This window comes from Mus caroli, unplaced genomic scaffold (genome assembly GCF_978045245.1).
Source record: "Mus caroli unplaced genomic scaffold, Mus_caroli_1 scaffold_4, whole genome shotgun sequence".
NCBI classification, from domain to species: Eukaryota; Metazoa; Chordata; class Mammalia; order Rodentia; family Muridae; genus Mus; species Mus caroli.
The window spans coordinates 126,258,173-126,268,315 of NW_028227259.1; the positions used below are offsets into that span (position 1 = coordinate 126,258,173).

Consider the following 10,143-nt stretch of genomic DNA (forward strand, 5'->3'; position numbering starts at 1 on the left):
GTTTTGCCATGGTCTTAGGCCACCCCTGTCAAAGGGTTATAACCCACAGGTTGGGAATCGCTGCTCTAGAGTCACTAAGCTTCAACTGCCTGGGCTGCTCTGCTGGCCAGGATCACTTCCTAGAGCGGCTGATGGCAGGCTGTGTGAAGAGGGCTACAGGCTTGGCTCAGTTGGTACAGTGCTTGCCCATAAGGCCCTGGGTCCGCACCCCACTACCTCCATACAAACCAGGGGTGGTGGGCACATCCCCCCATACCAGGGAGAAAGAGGCAGGAAGATCGGGAGTTAAAGGACGTCCTTGGCTACATAGCAAGTTTGGGAACAGCTTGGGCTACATGAGACCCTATTTTGAAAAGAAGGAAGAGGAAGAAAAGGGGAGGGAGGGGAGGAGGGAGGGAGAGAGAGAGAAGGAGGGAGGGGCAAGGCAAACATGGCAAGTGCAAGCCAGCCTGCCAGGGATGGGTGGCTGGGCTCAGCCCTGGCAGCTCTGGCCATAGTGGATCAAAGGCTCACAGAGGCCAGCAGGCCCTGGGCTGCAGCCCTGACAACGCACCTGAGGGAGCTATGGCCTCGGACTGAGCAAAAAACTGAGAACTGACAGGACCTTCCAATTCACAGAGCAATGTGAGCCAAGGGCTGGAAGAGAGACACAAGAACCAAGCTGCATGGGGACCCCCTCCCCAAAGGGTGAACTCTGACCTCCCCAAACCTAGGAAGCTTCATCTCTGGCTGCTGGCTCTCAGTGGGCCAAGGAGGAAAACCCTGGTCCCGATGGATGAGAGGAAGCCGTGGGGCGCACCCGTGCCTTCCCAGAACTTAGTGCCTCCTCTCGTCTGACGTCGGAACAGCCATCTCCAACTAGGCTTGATGCTCCTGAGCTAAATGAGAGGCCCAGAGGGAGAGAGACAGGAGCAAGACATGCCAAGGCTGGGGTGGGTGCTGAGCAACAAGCTGGCTCCAGGCTGTGGCCAAGGACCTCTGTGCTTCATCTCACATCCCAGGAGGAGGGGGCTGGATCTAATACCCATCCTACAGATAAAGAAACTGAGGCAGAGAGCTTGCCCCAAGCCTCCCTGCCCAGGGGCTGGCAAACCATCACGGGTGGCCCATGGCCACCAGAAATTAATTCATAGACACATTCATTAGAAGGGGGCCACCGCCCAGGCTCGGAATTGGGGTCACCAGCTTCTAAAGCAAGATGCACAAAGCTAAAGATAAACCAGGCTCACCAGTGGCCTGAGGCTGTATGGTGTCTATTAGCTCAAGTGCTCCGACATGACTCCCTGAGGGGAGGCGCAGAGAAGGAAGAAGGAGTGAACGTAGGAATGAAGGAAGGCAACGATCAAATCAGTGCGAGCAGAGTCGGAGTATTTCAGAAAAGATGATGAGGGTCTCTCTAAATGGGGGCTGCATTAATTAATTAATTAATAAATAAGCAGAGGTCAGCAAGGCCAAGGAGGGAGCTCTGGAAGGGACAGGTCAAATGGTAAGTACAAAGGCCCTGGGGTTGAAATGGGCTGGGTGCTCTCAAAAAACAGTGAAGATGCGAGATACGGGGGAAGGCAGGAAGCAAGAGGAAGAGGTTCAAGGAGGCAAGCTGAACTGTACAAGGCTTGTGGACCAAGTAAGGCCAGACCACAGGGCACATGGACAGCGACAGCTCCCTGGAGATTTGATGGACACCCTACAGGGTGTCCTGAAGGAGTGGGAGCCCTAGGCAGGTGACCTCACTTTCTTGTCTGCTGCCTCCAGGAAGCACACATAGAGATGGGGTACATAGCATAGAAAACACGCTGGGCCCTTCTCAGCTGCCCCACAGCTCACCGCAGAGGCCAGGGCCTGGAATTCCAGGGACAGCGCTAGGGTCTGTCACCTATGCTAAAGCCAGAGTCCTACAAGACACAGCCTTGCAGCCCTGAGCAGCAGAGAACTACCGACATGCCCACCTGCCTCACAGGAGAAAGCAGTTGCCCAAGGACACACGGGTTGTGAGCGAACAACTGGGATTTGAACCCTGGCAGCGCCATGCACGGTCACGAGATTAAAAAGGGGGTGGGGTTGGGAAAATAGAGTTAACTGGTTAAAAAAATAAAGTTGTCAAGGCTTTTCTGTTGTTGGACAGTTGGTAAAACTGTCCTCCTCTGGTTCTGTGTTATTTATGTGTGTGTGTGTGTGTGTGTCTGTGTGCTCTCTGCCCACTGGGGCCTTTGCACACCCTGTTCCCACTTTAGTGAGTGGTGGCCTTCGGATTCCCCCTTGAAGACTCACGGTTTCCAGGAAGCCAGGTTCAAATGACACCTTGGTCACCTTTCCAACGTCTGGTGACCAGATCAGGGCCCAGATTATTTTGTCTGCCTTCTGGCCTGGCCTGTCGCCTCACAGTTCCCTGGCATCTGGCCTTCCTGCTAACATCGACGTACTATCTGCATCCTCTACCACATCGTTTACAAGCTATCTTAATTATGTTGTTATTCTATTGTTTATATAATTACTAATTATCGTTATTAGTGTCCCCATGAGTGGTACATTCACGTCTATGGAGTAACACAATAGCAGTTATAAATTTCAGCTTTCTCTAGTGCTTCTCTGCGCTGGGCTCCCGGCTCTTGGGTGTATTGCCTCAGTCTGAGGGATCCGACTGGTATCCACACTCTATAGATGAGGAGCCATGGCTCAGAGAAGTTAAGTGACTCAACCCGGGTCACACTGCTGATAAAGAGCAGACAGAGAACTTGAGCCCAACACACTCCACCAATCCCCTAGGCGCTCACCAGAGACAGTGGGGACTGAGACAAGCTGCTGGGTGACAGTTCTTTCAGGGATATCTGCCTCACCGAGGAGAGCCAGGTGATCTCTGCGGTCTCCCCAGCCACGGCACCCACACCTAAGCAGCCGGCTAGACTGGCCAGTTCAGCAGAGCAGCTCTCCAAGGGAGCCCTTGGTCCTGTTCAGTTTGACTGACGGCCGGCAGCTCGCACAGTCTTAAGCACCGCTGGGCTCCAAGCACCCTGGGCAGACAACCAACTCAGACCAGAGCGCCTGGGGATTGATTTTTTTTTTTATCCTGTCTTTCTTTTTAATGACGGACATATATCCGGGAACTGCAATTTGGTTTGTCTAGAGGATGGCAGAGACACGGTGGGGGTGGGAGGGGGTCTGAGCAGGCAGCCTTGGGACCACTTGACTCTGTACCATGAGTGTCTCTCTCAACAGAACCATCAGCAGCTGTGGCACTCCTAGAAGAGGCCTTTTCTGATGTCAGGTAAGGCAGCTAAGCAACCTGGATATGATAACCTAGATAGCCAGTGACCTTGACCTACCCCCAACACCTGGCTGTCCCAACCCTCCGTAGATTCCTGATCCTTTGACCTTTTGTGCCGGCTGTTCCTTCAGCTCGGAACACCCTTCCCAGATCTCATCCCTTCCTAGTGGTTCCCCCAACATTCGAAGCCCCTCATCCGCAGAGAACAGAAGCCGCTGCGTTTCTGAGTGAAAAAATCTCCCGTGTTCTAAATGCCAACCACTTTTGCGAGAAAGTTCACATCCTGACTCCTCCACCAGACAGACAGACAGATGCGTCTGTGGTCAGACAAGGGCTCCATGCTACCACCTCTGTCGCCTCTGCAGGCAGTCTGCATGAGACTGGGAAGACATACTGCAACACCCAAAAAGCCTTAAGACAGTCAGGCAGGCAGGCCAGCAGGTTCTGGCTGCCGCTCCCACACCCTCTAAAAATACCTAAGAAGGAACGAGGCACTTACAAAGCATGATCGCACGCCCCACGCTCTGCTGAACACCGCCGTACTCCATGTAGTAGGAGAATACTAACAGTCCCACTGAAAGAGAGAGAAAGGCACAGAGAGGCTAAGTCACCGCTCAAGGTCACACAGCTGACAGGTGAGATGAGGACGAAATTCCGAGCCAGGTTGGGAACCTGTCACCATCCTGGATAGTCGGGCTTCCATCTTAAAGCAGAGGCCATGCACTTGTACTTGAAAAGGGAAAAGCCAGGGATGGCTCGATCCCCTATAGGGCAGACATCTCAGTCTCCAGGCCAACCCATGGCTAGCACTACCTGCTCGTGTGAATAAAGTTTTATTGACCTGTGACAAATGACTAGCCACACATCTTTGTTCATATTGGCTACAAACAGCCATGCCTGTTCAATTTTCATTGGCTAAGGCTCCAGACGGGTACACCAGGGACCTCAAAGTATGTGATTATCCTGAGCCTTTTGTGAAAGACAGTGGTCACATTTGGTGGCAGACCACTGCTACTTAGGATGTGTAGAGCCACCACACCCAGAAAGTTCTGAGTTCAACCATTGGGGAAATGCAAGGTACCTAGAAACCCTGGGTATATCTCTGCATAGTAAAACACTCACGGGGGTGCGGGGGAGGGGGTGAGGGGGAGGGGGTTATCATATGCCTTTAGTCCCAGCACTCAGGAGGCAAAAGCAGGTGGATCTCTGAGTTCAAAGCCATCCTGGTCTACAGAGCAAGTCCTAGGCCAGCCAGGGACACACACACACACACACACACACACACACACACGAGAATCTAGGCTATGTCCGCTGACTACGCACATCCTGCCTCAAAAATCAGATGGCTGGCAACTGAGGAAGACACCTGATGTTAACCACCAGCCGCCTCACACATCCACGTGAACCTGCACACACACACAGGCGCATACACAAAAGGGAGAAGCCATGGTGATTATTGAGACTGGGGACCACGGAGGCCATGGAAGGTCGGGAAGGCATTCCAGGCAGGGGAAATGCATGTGCAAAGGCCATGGGGGGGGGTCTGCGTGCTGGAGGGGCAGAGTGAGGGAGAGAGATGGAGTGGGGGAGGTCACATTGCATTTGCCAGAACGGAGGCGTTCAAAGTTTAGTGTATGCAACATAAAAAGAAAATACCACTCACGATTTACGAAACACTGCCAGAGTCAGGGAGGTTCCACATACACTGAACTCCATCTTGAGAATTCCTTATCCCAAACCATAATTGCTTAATGGGTCGACAGCCCCCACCATCACCAATGACATCAGTCACAGCAGGGCTCAAGGTGGGACTCAGCCATCAGAACTGGTCCAAAGTGAGCCCACACCGTCCATCTCTACCTCAGCCTCCCTACACAGAAGTTTAATCATCTGGGAGATCTGGGGTACTGGCTGACCTACACCCTTCACCCCTAAAAGACACAGGTTCCAAGGCCAGGGTCAAAAGCAGACTGATACAGGTTTGCCTGTGGTGCTAGCACTTGAGAAGCTGAGGCAGGAGTTAGAGTTTGAGGTAAGCCAGGGCTAGTCAGCTGTCTCTAAAAAAAAAAAAACCTAAATAGGTAAAAAAAAAAAAAAAAAAATTTAATTAAAAAAAAAAAAAGGTACCTTAGGCATACCCCGCCTAAGCCTGACCTGTGCCAGGCACTGTCTCAGCACCAGGTGCCCAGGAACCAGCTGGCAGTTGATCCCCATGCACAAAAAAGGCACACAAACCCACAGTTTCTGGGCAGCCCCCGACTACCATCAACCAGGCCCAAATTTAGACCACCTAAGGTGGCTCACATGTAAGACACCATCTGCCGGAAGAAAGGTTACCTCACAGAACGTCAAGTTTGAAGAGAGGATCCTCTTTTAACGAGCAAGTTAAAAGAAAAGGAGAAAGGGAGATGGGAATAGTGGGAGCCAATTATTTTATTTGTGTGCGTGTGCAGGCACCCCACACACACATACACCCCACCCCGTATCCATGAGACCAGCTTTGTGCAGGCCACCCAGACACCAAAGTGCTCAGCTGGCTCCTCGAACAGTGTTCATCTCCTAAAATGAAACCCCAAGATCACACACACACACACACACACACACACCTGAGGGGGTGGAGGGCAGACCAATTCTGTTCATGTCCAGCAAGCACTCCAACAGGGAGTTGGAGAAACATCTTTGAGAAACAATTTCCGACCAGGTGAGAAACCAGGATGGTGGCGGGGGGGGGGGGGGGGGGGGTAATGCCCAGAAACAATGGCTGGGATCCTTAAATACAAGTTCAACCTCTGCTTCCCATCTTTCTGATGGAAGGACTCCTGCCCTGAGGTATCAGAAACCAGGAAGGCGATGGGATGCCTAACCAGTCGGCTGGACTTAACTGAAAGCATCCTGGGTTTGGGCTTCACCTTGAGATGTTTCTGGAAGGTTCCTCTGATTCCCATATACCTGCCCCCCCCCCGTTTAGTCACACACACACACACACACACACACACACACACACACACACACACACACACACACGCTGGCCTGTCGTGGCACAACAAGCCCTTTCTGTTGCCTCCCCATTCCGACAGACAGCGATTCAAGGCTGTCGGGAAGTTTCCAAAGTTAGGAATCACCAACAAGGCTGATAGCTTATTTACGGCTGTCACAGGTAGAAAGGGGGATTTTGACACATTGTTAAATGATAGCACATTTAGGTGAGTCAAGCTGTCAAGGGCTCTAATGGATGCCTAAGCACACCGCAGCTGATATGTAAAATTTACCTGCTTCAGAACATCACAAGGTTACAATGTTTTAATTATATTCACACTCTTTCCTGAACTTTGAGCACCGAACAGTCTTCATCAAAGCACCACCTGGCTTCCAGCCATTCCAGAAGTTTCCGTAAGACCCCTTTAACAAGCCCACCCACACGGGCTCATCCTGAGGGTCGTGCTGATTCCTCCTTGAGGAATGGCCCGGTTTTCTACCCGAGTCTTCTGTGAGGGGCCACCAGCCCCACCTCTTCCCTCCCCCCACAAACACAGCTGGGCAGGAGCACCCCTAATCCCCTCATTCAACTCGGATGCCCAAAAAGCTTAGCCTGCTCTTCTTTAGAGGGGAAAAGAAAGATGGTGTGGGGGCCGGGACTCAGAACATCTCTTTTAAAGGGTATGGAGTAGGGGGTAAACAAAAGCAGAAAAGAAAAACCATGAACCCATGAATCCAGTTACTACGATAACACACAGAAAAGCCATAAAATACGCCTGCATTAGTGATGTTCACTGTAAAACCATCCTATAACCAAATGAAATATACCAGCATTAACTCAGGACGGGATTTTATTTCTTCTCCTTCCTGAGCTGCTACAAGCAGGAAGGGGGGGTGGGGGGGGAGGAAAGTGGAGGAGATGATTGAGGAGTGCCATGGTGGGGTGGGTACCCAGGTCCCATGACCTTTAGAGTCATTCCTTGAGCCCCCAATCCCAGGGTTATCGACTGACTTCCATCTAGTCAAAGAACCTACTTCCAGTACTCAAAGAATGTGCTAGGGGGGAAAAATACTAACTGGACAGCTTCCATGTTTAAAATATATATACTTCCAGAGAACCAAGAGCCCAGCTGGCACAAGGTCACCTTCCTTGTCCCAAACAGGGAAGAGTCAGCAGTATGGTCCAGCCTGGGGCCACGAGGCCACTTTTCCTGGCTGGGTCATCTTAAGACTCAGAAATCAAGCTGCAAGAAACCATCCAACCTGAACAACCCAGGATACAAGTCACACGGTCCTCCCAGGCCTTGGTGAGGGGGCCCCCAGCCCCAGCTCTGACCCTGCCCAGACCCACAGTTCCTACCTGTGTTTCACAATAGGTGGAAGTTTCCTCAATGGAGTAAGAGAAAGGAAGAGATACCAGTGACCGTGAAGGAGGAGTCACTAAGAGGATGGACCAGAAAGGGTCCCCGGCAAAGGGCTAAGAGATGGATGCCCAGAAGACCCTGGACTTTGCACGCTGTGCCAGGGACCACAGGAGAGGCTGAGGCGGGGGTGGAGAGTGGGCAGCTGCACCAGCCTGGGCCTGGCAAGATGCATACCGCAGCTTCCACAGTCAATCCTCTGAGCTCTGGAACTATGCAGCCTTTTCAAACTCCCTGGAGGAGCATCCCCTCCTCTTTATATCGATTCGGATGAGCCCCCCTCCCCGGGAGCCTGTTTGTGCCAGACACACAGCCATTGTCTTAATGAGTTCACACACACACACATACACACACACACACACAACCTTGTATGTTCTCTATTGGGAGAGCAGTCTTGGTGTTCCTGGTCCCTGTCACCTGGACAGGCCTGTGTCCACCACCCTTGCAGCTCAAATCTCCTTTTCCATCTCTCAGTGTGTTCTGAGACCCTAACAAAAGGCATGCAGACCACCGGGAGTCAGCTGGAACCAAGACTGGGGTGACCTTCCACAGCTCCACAAAAGCCTCCCCACCAAGACTGGGGACAGGGAGCATCCAGAACCACCACAATCAGCTCTGAAACCAACGCGGGGAGCCGCACCCAGGCCTCAGCCCCAGGGCAGCCTCTCTCTCCCTTTCTCTCTTCCACCAAGCCTGCAGCCCAGGCGCTTGGATGGAAAGCGAGTTATCTAATGAGAATCGTGTTAACTGGCAGTCCGGCCGACTCTGGGCAAATACGGGCGCTGTAAAGGTGGCAATTCTCTCCAGGAGAATAACAATAGCACCCGGGTAAGAGCTTCCGTCAGCCCAGCCGCTTGCTCCCCTCTAGTCTGCTGCGTTCTTGTCATCCCTTATGTTACAGAACATCAATCATAAATAAAGACGCTGTCCCCCAGCCTGCCCGGGTCTCATTTACAAACATTAGCAGGGAATACGATTACCATTGGCCTTCGTGCCAGGCCCAATGTGGCTACCCAACTCTCTCTCTCTCTCTCTCTCTCTGCCCCCTCCCGGCCCCTGCTCCCCACCTCCAAAGCCACTTTAGCATCCTTTAAACCGGCTAGCATAAGACACATCCTTGCCCATCTTAGCCGGCCACCAAACTGTAACCTCAACTCGGGCGCGGACTAGGAATTGCATAGCTCCTGCAGTTATTAACTGCATGCCTGAGTGCCCCGATTTTCTCTCCGGCTCGGTGGCTTTGAGGGAGGAGGGGAGCCAGGAGTGAGGACAGAGAAGAGGGGGGCTGGAGCCACTTATCAGAAGCAACTTAATGAGATCTGCGGACAGATTAAAAAGGGAAAGTGAGTCCCTTTATGTTTTATTTATTTATTTTTTATCTCTAGACGTGTTGTCACGAATTCTGAGAATGTCACTGGCCAAGCAAAATGCTCTCAGAGCGCGGTTATCCACAAGGCTTCCCCGCCCCTGGCCATCGCCGCACCTGCCGCGACTCTGCTCGACTGCAGGGTGCGGGGAGCCTCTGCGGGCGTGATGAGCACCCAAGTGTGTCGCCAATTGGGGTTCTGTAACACCGCATCTCCCCCCCCACACACACACACACCGCCCATCCCAGGGCCTCAGAAAGACGGTCAGCAAACATCCCAACCTGGAGGTACCTGGAGCCCGCGCACCAGGAACATGGAAAAAGTGTTGGGGCTGCCAAGAGTGTCGCCCCCGAGAAGGAGAGGGGAGCGAGAAGGACCAAGGCAGAGAGAGCAGGGTGCGAGAGCAAGCGAGGTAGAACCGGCAGCCCCAGGGGCGCGGGTGCAAAAGTTCCCAGGGGCTGCAGCCCGCGCACCTGCTCCGCCCCGCGGCAGGTGCGCAAAGTTGCGCGCGCTCGGGCCTGGGGCTCCGGGGCCGCGGGACTGGGATGAAGGGGAAGGGGCCGGGAGGGAGGAGCAGACAGAGAAGGGGAATATCAAGATGATGGGGAGCAAGCAGGAGGAGGGGAAGCGAGGGAAGAAAAGCAAGACCGGAGAGGGGAGGCGGGAGGGGGGTCAAGACAGAGGTGGGAAGGAGGGAGGCAGAAAGCAGGCGGAGGGGGTGATAAAAAAAAAACCGAGGAGAGAGGGAGAAACAAGACGCAGAGACTAACCCTCAGGGATCGGCCCAGGAGGAGCACCGAGCGTCCTGGCTGCAGCAGCCGGTGGAGGAGGCGGCGACGGCGGCTGGATGGCTGCGCAGCCGCGTCCCGCTCCCCCGCGTTGCCCGCGCGCTCTCCGTGCTCCCCGTGCTCCTCCCGCTCCCCGCGCTCCTCCCGCCTCGGCGGCTCCGGCGTCCCGGCGGCCGCTCGTGGCGGCAGCGAACAAAGGCGGGCTGGTCTGCTCACCTGCAGCCGCCGCCAGTCCAGGCGCCGTCTTGCGCGCGGCCCCCTGGTCGCCCGTACAGCCCTGGCCGGCCTCGGCCCCCGGGCCCCCCGCGGTCCCCCCTCGGCCGCCATCT

General features: G+C 53.9%; 1 protein-coding gene across 2 annotated transcripts in view; it reads right to left on the reverse strand.

The window, feature by feature from the left end:
• Cux2 (cut like homeobox 2) overlaps positions 1-9,916 on the reverse strand; it is a 189,085-nt gene extending 179,169 nt beyond the window's left edge. Inside the window, exons 1-2 of one of the 2 annotated variants that reach the window (XM_029477892.2) lie at positions 9,797-9,864; positions 3,762-3,836 (exon numbers count right to left, since the gene is read on the reverse strand). The gene's annotated coding sequence lies outside the window, so the exon portion shown is untranslated. Of the gene's footprint in view, positions 1-3,761; positions 3,837-9,796 lie in introns of both variants that reach the window. The other variant, XM_029477894.2, reaches the window with a different exon arrangement.
• Between the last annotated feature and the right edge of the window lie 227 nt (positions 9,917-10,143).